Raw genomic sequence first — 13,298 nt, 5'->3', positions numbered from 1 at the left:
TTTTTTCCCAAATACTTTAACTCGTGAAACAATGTGGCGTAGGTTAAAGCTTGTGAAACGAATGTATGAACAATATCTGGCCGGCCGGAGTGGCCGTGCGGTTCTAGGCGCTTCAGTCTGGAACCGCGTGACCGCTACGGTCGCAGGTTCGAATCCTGCCTGGGGCATGGATGTGTGTGATGTCCTTAGGTTAGTTAGGTTTAAGTAGTTCTAAGTTCTAGGGGCCTCATGACCTCAGGTGTTAAGTCCCATAGTGCTCAGAGCCATTTGAACCATGAGCAATATCTTCCTTGTTTTCCACATAGTCCACCTACTGCACATATACTTTGTATCATCCATCTGTGACAGTAAATCTGATACATATATGCTTAAATATCTCATAAAAATGCCTTCTCCGAGTTGTATGTAGTACCCACAATGGACCAAAAACTGCTTCATTATTCATTTCGCTACAATAAACGATCTAATTGAGATAAACCCCCCCATGAACCATGGACCTTGCCGTTGGTGGGGAGGCTTGCGTGCCTCAGCGATACAGATAGCCGTACCGTAGGTGCAACCACAACGGAGGGGTATCTATTGAGAGGCCAGACAAACGTGTGGTTCCTGAAGAGGGGCAGCAGCCTTTTCAGTAGTTGCAAGGGCAACAGTCTGGATGATTGACTGATCTGGCCTTGTAACAATAACCAAAACGGCCTTGCTGTGCTGGTACTGCGAACGGCTGAAAGCAAGGGGAAACTACAGCCGTAATTTTTCCCGAGGGCATGCAGCTTTACTGTATGATTACATGATGATGGCGTCCTCTTGGGTAAAATATTCCGGAGGTAAAATAGTCCCCCATTCGGATCTCCGGGCGGGGACTACTCAAGAGGACGTCGTTATCAGCCTGAGAAAGAAAACTGGCGTTCTACGGATCGGAGCGTGGAATGTCAGATCCCTTAATCGGGCAGGTAGGTTAGAAAATTTAAAAAGGGAAATGGATAGGTTGAAGTTAGATATAGTGGGAATTAGTGAAGTTCGGTGGCAGGAGGAACAAGACTTCTGGTCAGGTGAATACAGGGTTATAAACACAAAATCAAATAGGGGTAATGCAGGAGTAGGTTTAATAATAAATAGGAAAATAGGAATGCGGGTAAGCTACTACAAACAGCATAGTGAACGCATTATTGTGGCCAAGATAGATACGAAGCCCACACCTACTACAGTAGTACAAGTTTATATGCCAACTAGCTCTGCAGATGACGAAGAAATTGAAGAAATGTATGATGAAATAAAAGAAATTATTCAGATTGTGAAGGGAGACGAAAATTTAATAGTCATGGGTGACTGGAATTCGAGTGTAGGAAAAGGGAGAGAAGGAAACATAGTAGGTGAATATGGATTGGGGGACAGAAATGAAAGAGGAAGCCGCCTGGTAGAATTTTGCACAGAGCACAACATAATCATAACTAACACTTGGTTTAAGAATCATGAAAGAAGGTTGTATACATGGAAGAACCCTGGAGATACTAAAAGGTATCAGATAGATTATATAATGGTAAGACAGAGATTTAGGAACCAGGTTTTAAATTGTAAGACATTTCCAGGGGCAGATGTGGACTCTGACCACAATCTATTGGTTATGACCTGTAGATTAAAACTGAAGAAACTGCAAAAAGGTGGGGATTTAAGGAGATTGGACCTGGATAAACTGACTAAACCAGAGGTTGTACAGTGTTTCAGGGAGAGCATATGGGAACAATTGACAGGAATGGGGGAAAGAAATACAGTAGAAGAAGAATGGGTAGCTCTGAGGGATGAAGTAGTAAAGACAGCAGAGGATCAAGTAGGTAAAAAGACGACGGCTTGTAGAAATCCTTCGGTAAGAGAAGAAATATTGAATTTAATTGATGAAAGGAGAATATATAAAAATGCAATAAATGAAGCAGGCAAAAAGGAATACAAACGTCTCAAAAATGATATCGACAAGAAGTGCAAAATGGCTAAGCAGGGATGGCTAGAGGACACATGTAAGGATGTAGAGGCTTATCTCACGAGAGGCAAGATAGATACTGCCTACAGGAAAATTAAAGAGACCTTTGGAGAAAAGAAAGCCACTTGTATGAATATCAACAGCTCAGATGGAATCTCAGTTCATAGGAAAGAAGGGGAAGCACAAAGATGGAAGGAGTATATAGAGGGTCTATACAACAGCGATGTACTTCAGGACAATATTATGGAAATGGAAGAGGATGTAGATGAAGATGAAATGGGAGATACGATACTGCGTGAAGAGTTTGACAGAGCACTGAAAGACCTGAGTCGAAACAAGGCCCCCGGAGTAGACAATATTCCATTGGAACTACTGACGGCCGTGGGAGAGCCAGTCCTGACAAAACTCTACGATCTGGAGAGCAAGATGTATGAAACAGGCGAAATACCCTCAGACTTCAAGAAGAATATAATAATTCCAATCCCAAAGAAATCAGGTGTTGACAGATGTGAAAATTACCGAACTATCAGCTTAATAAGTCACAGCTGCAAAATACTAACACGAATTCTTTACAGACGAATGGAAAAACTAGTAGAAGCCAACCTCGGGGAAGATCAGTTTGGATTCCGTAGAAACACTGGAACACGTGAGGCAATACTGACCTTACGACTTATCTTAGAAGAAAGATTAAGGAAAGGCAAACCTACGTTTCTAGCATTTGTAGACTTAGAGAAAGCTTTTGACAACGTTGACTGGAATACTCTCTTTCAAATTCTAAAGGTGGCAGGGGTAAAATACAGGGAGCGAAAGGCTATTTACAATTTGTACAGAAACCAGATGGCAGTTATAAGAGTCGAGGGACATGAAAGGGAAGCAGTGGTTGGGAAGGGAGTAAGACAGGGTTGTAGCCTCTCCCCGATGTTGTTCAATCTGTATATTGAGCAAGCAGTAAAGGAAACAAAAGAAAAATTCGGAGTAGGTATTAAAATTCATGGAGCAGAAATAAAAACTTTGAGATTCGCCGATGACATTGTAATTCTGTCAGAGACAGCAAATGACTTGGAACAGCAGTTGAATGGAATGGACAGTGTCTTGAAATGAGGATATAAGATGAACTTTAACAAAAGCAAAACGAGGATAATGGAATGTAGTCTAATTAAGTCGGGTGATGCTGAGGGAATTAGATTAGGAAATGAGGCACTTAAAGTAGTAAAGGAGTTTTGCTATTTGGGGAGCAAAATAACTGATGATGGTCGAAGTAGAGAGGATATAAAATGTAGGCTGGCAATGGCAAGGAAAGCGTTTCTGAAGAAGAGAAATTTGTTAACATCCAGTATTGATTTAAGTGTGAGGAAGTCATTTCTGAAAGTATTCGTATGGAGTGTAGCCATGTATGGAAGTGAAACATGGACGATAAATAGTTTGGACAAGAAGAGAATAGAAGCTTTCGAAATGTGGTGCTACAGAAGAATGCTGAAGATTAGATGGGTAGATCACATAACTAATGAGGAAGTATTGAATAGGATTGGGGAGAAGAGAAGTTTGTGGCACAACTTGACCAGAAGAAGGGATCGGTTGGTAGGACATGTTCTGAGGCATCAAGGGATCACCAATTTAGTATTGGAGGGCAGCGTGGAGGGTAAAAATCGTAGAGGGAGACCAAGAGATGAATACACTAAGCAGATTCAGAAGGATGTAGGTTGCAGTAGGTACTGGGAGATGAAAAAGCTTGCACAGGATAGAGTAGCATGGAGAGCTGCATCAAACCAGTCTCAGGACTGAAGACCACAACAACAACAACAACAACAATTGAGATAACAATACAGCAGTAATTATGCAATGGCTACTATATTACTGTGCGGCAGTGGTCAGACGCAAAGCACTGACAGCCTAAAGTCTTCAAATTCCTGTTATTTCAGGGGTAAAGAGGTCCAGGCTCTAGTGATACGCAAGCAGTAAGTATAGAGTACACTCTTTGACTTGGCTGGTATTAAAATGGGATTGCAAAGGTGTGAGTGAGGCAAGTGTCGCTAGGGAGAGGAGCGGTGCAGAGGCAGCACGTTTTGTAATAAGTATCTATCATCAATGTGGATAATTAGCTTTCTTTTCTGAGGAGTTGTAGGTAACACTTGCGATGCACTGAGAATATCTTCGTCTTCTTATGAATAGAAATAAAATGTTAGAATTAAACAGCAGGCCTGCCGGAGTGGCCGAGCGGTTCTAGGCGCTACAGTCTGGAACCGGGCGACCGCCACGGTCGCAGGTTCGAATCCTGCCTCGGGCATGGATGTGTGTGATGTCCATAGGTTAGTTAGGTTTAAGTAGTTCTAAGTTCTAGGCGACTGATGACCTCCGTTGTTAAGTCCCATAGTGCTCAGAGCCATTTGAACCATTTCAATTAAACGGTATCAACTGTCTGATTGTTTCATTATTTCGGTGTTTAATAAGACAACTACTAAAACCTAATATCATTTACCTTCCACCATTTAAACACTAAAAGCGTTCAAAGAAAATTCTTCTTCATTCTAAAGCTCAGTTAGGCGCTAATGTTGGTGATGGTCTGGGGAAGGGAGGCGGGTACTAGCCAATATCTGATTGCGCCGTGGGTAATAGACTCAGAAAGGATGGGAGCCACTGCTATAAATAAAATAGTTTTATTTGAATAAAACAAAGCTACATTCGATTCCAAATTTAGTTTAAAATAAAACATCTTACTTTTTACGTAAAAACATAATGACCATCTTTTTGCGTTGTGGTAAAGCTTTCTATTTGATATCCAGCTATTCTCATTTAATTTACAGGCAACTATTCCATAAAATAGTGATTATTTCACTTATTACAGCCTCACATCGCCATATCACAATACACAGCCTGTCTTTTCGTTATTGGTCCTAGTTACACAAATTTTTATGAAGATTATGTAATGTTGTGTTTCTTCACTCTGAAGAGTGCTGTAGCGAAGCTGTGCACGTAAGTGTATCCTGTCCAAGCCTCTTCACCTCTGTGTAACAACAGCAACCTATATCCATTTGACACCGGACTCGCTTTCGGGAGGACGACGGTTTAATCCCGCGTTCGGCTGTCCTGATTTAGGTTTTCTGTGATTTCCCTACATTGCTCCAGGCAAATGCCGGGATAGTTCCTTTGAAAAGGCACGGCCGACTTCCTTCCCCGGCCTTCGCTAATCCCATGAAACCGATGACCTCGCTGTCTGGTCTCCTTCCTCAAACAACCCAACTCCTCCCCCCCCCCCCCATCCCGCCCCTATATCCATTTGAAGCTGTTTGTTGTAGTCAAACTTTGATCTCCCTCTGAAAGTTTTACCCCTACCCCCCCCCCCCTTTCCCACAGACGTCTCTCAATTACTAAACTGACTATTCCTTATACCGCAGGATGTATCCTGCTAACAAATCCCTTCTTTTAGTCAAGTCATGCCATGAATTTATTTTCCTCCCAAATTCGATTCATTTACTCTCCATTTGTTACCTGATCTACGCATTTAATCTTCAGCATCCTTCTGTAATCTCACATTTCACAAGCTTCTATTCTCTCCTGTCAGAACTGTTTATCGTACACGTCTGACGTTCGTACAAGAACACGAAAATACCTCCAGGAAAGACATCCTGAAACTTAAATTTAAATTCAGTGTTAAAAAATTCCTCCTTTTCATAAACGTTTGCCTTCCTGATGTTAGCCTGTTCGTTGTATCCGCTCTACATTGTCAGTTATTTTGTTTCTTAACTCGCGGAATGAGTAAAAAAATAAAATAAAATAAATGAAAAAAATGTCGACGCACATGAGAGAATTATTCGAATGTGTCGGAAATCGTTAGATATGATGTACATGTACAGACAAATAAATGATTTTAATTTGAGAAAAGTAGGATGATTTACTCAAGAAAAAGAGCTTCACAAGCTGAGCCAGTCAGTTACGTGTCGGTCCATGTAAAGACCATATGCAAGCAGTTATTCGGCTTGGTACTTCAACTGTCATATAAACCTTTATCTTTCATAGGTAATTTATAGGTTGCTACAGGCAATGTACAACGTATATTAATTTTTGACCTGAATTCACCATAAAAGTGTCAGAAAAAAATGGTTCAAATGGCTCTGAGCACTATGGGACTTAACATCTGAGGTCATCAGTCCCCTAGAACTTAGAACTACTTAAACCTAACTAACCTAAGAACATCACACACACCCATGCCCGAGGCAGGATTTGAACCTGCGACCGTAGCGGTCGCGCGGTTCCAGTCTGAAGTGTGTAGAACCGCTCAGCCACTTCGACCGGCAAAAGTGTCAGACCTATTATCTTTATATATTTCCTTTTAATAAGTTTATATAGATAACTGTATTCGTCTTTTACTGTATCACAATTGGTTTCTATAATAGTTATCAATATTTAAAAGTTTGCTACACGTATTGTACCTAATGTGTTTTTATCAGATTATGTTTCTTACGTAAATGATGACTACATCTAAGCCCACAGTAGCGACATCTATGTAGGATGCAGGTAAACATATTTCTGGTAGCTATTGTACTTCAGTAGCCAGTTGCAAAAATGACTGTGTGGACGATGTGGCCTATTCTACACCTTATTTTAGATCTATGTCACGATGCTGTGCTGAGCATATTTATATGTTTTGACGATGCCATTACGGCCTTATCACTTTAGGACATGGTGTAGAAAAGGTACGTTTTACCGTATTTTATCTGTACATTTCCCTTGTTATACGATAGTATATAGTGATACGTAATGCTATATTGTGTTGAAGGACACACTGCTCACTAGGTGTATATATTTTTATATTGTAGATCTGAGAGTGGTCATTACTGACTGAAACCGGTCATCGTCAAAAGAATTGATATTGTAATCAAAGACTGGAATAAAAAACATAAAACATCCGATTGACAGAGTTGTTGAATGTCCTCCTGTGGGATATCGACCCAAATTTTGTCGAACTGTCGCGATAGATCGCCAAAATCCCGAGATAGTTCGAAGGCCCTCCCCATAATGATCCAAACGTTATCAACTGGAAGAGGTCCGGCGACCTTGCTGCCCAAGGTAGGGTTTGGCAAGCACGAAGACAAACAGTAGAAATTCTCACCGTGTGCGGGCGGACGTTATCTTGCCGAAATGTAAGCCCATGGTGGCTTGGCAAGAAGGAGTACAAAACGGGACGTAAAATATCGTCGACGTACCGCTGTACTGTAGGGGTACCACGGATGACAACCAAATGGGTCCTTATATGAAACGCAATGCCATCCCAGATCATCACTCCTGGTTGTCGTGTCGTATGCCCGCGACAGTCAGGTTGATATCCCACCACTCCCCGGGGCGGCTCCAGTCTCGTCTTCGGCTTGGAATCTCATTGGCTGGACTAAAACTGTCTTCAGTGTTGAATCCTACTTTTAAACTGAACCCCAATGACCAGCAGGGATGTATCTAGAGACACCATGGACAACAGTGGGATATCAACCTGACTATCGCCCTCCACACGGCCCTGAAATCTGGTTTCGCAGGACAGGGTGGATCAGGTTATGATTGTGGAAAGATCAGTTACTGTTAGTTGCACAAAATCCAAACCAATACGGCTGAAGGCCCGAAGTTATTAAAATGCTTTAAGGAATACACACAGCTGAAGGCCTTAGTTAAAAAAAAATTACATAAATATTCGGCTGAGGCCACACAATGGAGATAGAACAAAACTTTCTTAAAAAATTAGTTTAAGCAAAGAATCTTCAGAAAAAAAACATTTCACATAAAAGTTCGGCTGAAAGCAGTCAACTCAAGGCTCAAGGCCTGGATAACAAAGATTTCAAATAGAGCCAAATCTCTTCTTAAAATTGGTTTTAAACAAATGAATCTTGAAAGCTTACTTTAAGTCGGCTGAAGGCCTTATTTTAAAATTAAAAGAAACTAAATTAATAGGGGGCTGAAGGCCTCACACAGTACTTGACACAAAATCACGATTTAAAAACAACAGAACAATGGTGCTCAGAAGTGTTTCAAGAGTCGACCTGAGGAGGTAACTCTAACGTAAGGTTAGGTGAGATAGACAGCCAAGAATAAGATTAAGTAATCAGATGGCAACCCGACCCAGGGACGGCTGAACGACCGACCAACAACCTAATCAACTCCGCTGCGCCGACCAACGGCACAACGGAAAAAAATGATTCAAATGGCTCTGAGCACTATGGGACTTAACATCTATGGTCATCAGTCCCCTAGAACTTAGAACTACTTAAACCTAACTAACCTAAGGACATCTCACAACACCCAGTCATCACGAGGCAGAGAAAATCCCTGACCCCGCCGGGAATCGAACCCGGGAAACCGGGCGTGTGAAACCAGAACGCTACCGCATGACCACGAGCTGCGGACAAAGGACAACGGAAAATATCAGCCGAGGACGGAGATACCAGCAGCACTACGTCTTAAAAATTGGCACCTAAAAACAGCCAAGACACAATGACCACTAAAAAATATGAACAGCACCAAAGGCTGTCAAACTACACGCTGTACGGACGGCATCAACACTGCGGAACACCACGCTAATGCCCTCGCCGCAGAGACTTCCTCGCTGCACTGTCCCAACCGACCGACTGCCTGCTCCAGTACGCAGACAGCATTACCATAACTGCTCAGTCGAAATTACACAAGCTAGACACAATTCCACGAAAATACTAACACAAGAATTCGAACAATCGTAAAAGCAATCACTGTGGAACAACCAGGACGAATGACAAGTCCACACACACAGAGAACCCGAAGCGGTCGGCGACCAAATATACGTTTTCCGATGAGACGAACGACCAACCACGGTCGTCCCCACTCAAGTCATGTGTGTCAGCAACAGTCGGGCGAGTCTTGGCTGTCCGGACCTCACTGCAGTTCCATCCCGACTCAACTCCATGTCTGTTCGGAACACGGAGACACGGCGACCCGGGCACACTGGCTCGGACCCAACCATGCAGAGGTAACACTTGCCCATTGCCCACCCGACATCTCTGCACAAGGAAGGAACCGACCCACGCCCGGCAAGATGACCAACTGACAAGACCCAGAAACGGTTAAAAGACCAAATACACGTCGCCCGATGAGACGACCGACCGAAGGACCAACCAAAGGTCGTTCCCGTTCCAATCTCCTTCCGTCGGACAGTGCACGTGTGTCGCCAGCCGTCGGCGAGTACTGGCTGTCCGGACCGCACTGGCGCTGCGTCCCGACTGCACCCCCGACACACGACGAGCCGGAAATACTAGCAGTCGCTTCAAAGATTATACGACAGTGCTCTTATCGATACGCACTGCTGCTGCCACTCACGGCCAAGCAAGCCGGCAACTTAGTGACGCCAGTCAATCGAATAAGAAACGAGGCGACTGTTCCTTAAAGAGAAGCTGCCAAGCAAGAAACGGCATGAACACGAGCCGCGCACTGCTCAGGCCCGACAACCAGGACTGATGGACTTGGGCGCCGTTTCATTTCATAGTAGCACCCCTTTGGTTGTCACCCGCGGCACCCTTACAGTGCAGCGGTACGTCGATTATATTCCACACCCAGTTTTCTGTCCTTCATAATAAACCATCCTGGGCTTACATTTCAGCAACACAATGCCCACCCGCCCACAACGAAAGTTTTGTACGTTTGTCTTCGTGCTTGCAAATCCCTACCTTAGCCAGCAAGATTGCCGGATCTCTCTCCAATTGAGAACATTTGGAGCATTATGGGCAGGGCCCTCCAACCACCTCAGGATTTTGACGATGTAACATGCCAATTGGACAGGATTTAGCACGATATTCTTCCAGAGAACATACAACAGCTCTGTCATTCAATGCAAAGCGGAATAATTGCTTGCATAAGAATGAGAGTTCTGCCAACGGATTATTGACTTGCTCAGTATGAGAAACTGTTTCTCTCGAGTGAATCGTACAATTTTGCTGAAATTGTGATCGATTTTTGTCCGTATATGTACATCATATCTAACGATTTTCGTCCCATTCGGATACTTCTTCCGAGGTGCTGCTTTTTTTTGTCTTAGGGTGTAATATTAAAAAGGAAAATACTTCGTAAAGGACTGCAAAATTATATTTATTTGGTAACGAAACGGCTTTTAGCTTCTCAGGCCATCTGCAGGTGACGACTGAATGTCCCTGAGGAGGATAAACATGATGTGCAACAAATTTGATGTGCGACTTAACACAGATATTATTTGTACAGAAGATACATAAAAAGTAACAAAGTATTTACATTGAAAACATTACATTTTTTGACACATAGAGATAATTACTTTAACTAAGAAGGGGGTAAGATGAATATACAGTTTGAATCTGGTATTTGCAACGAAACCGTAATTTAACAATGGGGAAAAAGTAAATTGAGTGTGATCATTTTATACAAGGCTGGTATTGTGTGCCATGTGTTTGTTGATTTCCATTACTTCTGGAAGGGTCACCCTACTGCTTTTCTTAACAGAATGTTAAACTTCACATTGTACATCATATGACTGGTTTCTGCTAAATGATGATCAGCAAAGGTTGGCTCTTCCTTCCTCCTCTCACGTTCAGGTAGCCTAATAGCTACAGCTCTGCCTGACTGACGAGTATACACTTTTCAACACTGCTTGCAAGTGATTTTATATACACCGCCCTGTGACAAAGCTTGCGATTTGTCTTTACTATTGAATAGCAGATTTTACATGCTATTGGTATAAAATGCAGGTCTGTAGTTGCGAGACAACTGTTTTGCAAGACTGTGGAAATGTTGGCAGAACGAAGGATTTTACACGAGGCTTTGTAACGACTGAGTTATTGTTGCTGGCAGCATACAGAACTGATCTAATTTCATACACTTTCTTTTTTCTTATTATATCATCAACCACTGATTTGGATTCATGGAACCATAAACAAACACTGCACACGCTCTGCAGCTTTATTCGATTCCATGGTGACTTCGGCATACTTCATTCGCGCATGCGACCTAGCAGGAAAAATCGAGAACAAACAGTGTTAGGCAGGAATAAAACTTCAAGATATACTGCGTTCAGTGCAGTAACAAACATTTCTGTAAGTTATTTACGTTTTCACAAGTAAAGATTATTTTTGTGTAAGTGATTTATGAACACCCTGTATGTTTTAACATTAGTGTGACGGTTTGTACACGTGCGTGTGATCACGTATTTTACGACTTTTACAGAAAATTTTAAACTTTTGCCTGTTTTTCCATTCCATGTATTTGCGTAATAGGACTAAAGAGCTTGGTGTCGAGCTCCTAAAACTCTGTTCTAACTACGTTCTTCCAACCAGAGCATCTTTCCATCCCTCTGGTCATATCATTACTCTCCTTTCGTGTTGATAAATGACGCAATGTCTTCAGTATATGAGAAAGCACTTCCATACCTTTCACTTCTGCCACTCTCTACAAAATATGCAAAAAGTTCTTTCAGGCTGATTTACGCATGGCAGCTTTCCAAATTGCCATTCTGCGTTGCATAGCTGCAAGCAGTACGACAGACGTCACTTGTAATTCATTTCCGTTCGTTACACTGGCACACAGTGAAAGCAGATCGCAATGTATTTCGCTCGCCTGTAAATTCCACTAACACAGATGCCGTTCCTAGACACTCTTGAAATCTACGTGCTCTTGTTTGGAAACAGCGTGGTATGTAATCAGTCACTTCAGCAAAGCTTTCGGCACTGTCGACGTTGACATTCAACTTGCTGAACTCTCGAGTTGAATTTTTTCTTCCAGTGCTGTGCACCTTACATCTCGCCAACAATGTGTATTGACTGGAACGAAAAGGTCGCAATGGAATGATGTAGTATCAGGAGTCCCACAAAGATCAATATTTGGGTCTATTACTCCTCTCATTATATGTTGATGATGTGTCAACTACTCTCACTCACTGCAAATATTACCTATACGCTGACGACGTTCGATTATATCTAAGAGCAAATCCAACAAACCTGTAGACAACCATCCAGCATGTAAATGCCGATTTGCTTGACCTATCAGTATGGGCATAGAACATAGGTTTGAAACTTAGCCAAACTAAAACGCAAGCAATCTTAGTAATTCACAAAAGACTTATGAGGGTGAGTCAAATGAAAACCTTAAACATTTTTTTAAATAATATTTATTGTGCAGAAGTGGTACGAAGCTGTATCAAATCTCCCCCACGCTCAATGCAAGTCCTCCAGCGCTTACAAAGTGCAAAAATTCCTTTAGAAAAAAAAAATCTTTTCGTAGTCCGCGCAACCACTCATGCACTGTGTGGCGTTCCTCTTAATCAGAATGGAACTTCTTTCCTCCCATTGCGTCTTTGAGTGGTCCAAACATATGGAAATCACTTGGGGCAAGGTCTGGTGAGTATGGTGGATGAGGAAGACCTCAAAATGCAGGTCTGTGATTGTTGCAACTGTTCTACGGGCAGTGGGGGGCCTTGCATTGTCATGTTGCAAATGGACACCTGCTGACAGCAATCCACGTCGCTTTGATTTGATTGCATGCCACAGACGATTTTTTAGGAGATCTGTGTGTGATGCACTGGTGACAGTGGTCCCTCTAGGCATGTAATGCTCCAAAATGACGCCTTTTTCGTCCCAAAAGAGAGTCGGCATAACCTTCCCTGCTGATAGTTCTGTTCGAAACTTCTTTGGATTTGATGATGAGGAATGGCGCCATTCCTTGCCTACTCTCTTCGTTTCCGGTTGGTGGACGGGAACCCAGGTTTCGTCCCCAGTAACGATTCTTGCAAGGAAGCCACTACCTTCTCGTTCAAAGCATCAACATGTCGTTCTCTCATTTCGGGAGTCAGCTGCCGTGGCACCCATCTTGCAGAGACTTTGTGAAACGGTAGCACATCATACACAATGTGGTGTGCTGACCCACGACTTATCTGTAAACATGCTGCAATGTCATTCAGTGTCACTCAGCGGTTTTCCTTCACTATGGCATCAACTGCTGCAATGTTCTGTGGAGTCACAACTCATTGTGCCTGACCTGGACGAGGAGCCTCTTCCACTGAAGTCATACCATTTGCGAACTTCCTACTCCATTCGTAGACTTGCTGCTGTGACAAACATGCATCACAGTACTGAACCTTGATTCGTCGATGAATTTCAATAGGTTTCACACCTTCACTACGCAAAAACCGAAAAACAGAACGCTGTTCTTCCCTGGTGCGAGTCACAAGTGGGGCGGTCGTCTTTATACTGACACTGCTACGGTATGTGTGCATCTGCACTATGCTGCCACCTACAGGCGATTCTGCACACTGTTTGTAGCACGCTTACCAACTTACAGGATAACGGTGCGAAATTTCGAT

Source organism: Schistocerca serialis, chromosome 6, assembly GCF_023864345.2.
Source record: "Schistocerca serialis cubense isolate TAMUIC-IGC-003099 chromosome 6, iqSchSeri2.2, whole genome shotgun sequence".
In the NCBI taxonomy this organism is placed as follows: Eukaryota; Metazoa; Arthropoda; class Insecta; order Orthoptera; family Acrididae; genus Schistocerca; species Schistocerca serialis.
Note: the sequence above shows the minus strand (reverse complement) of the source record.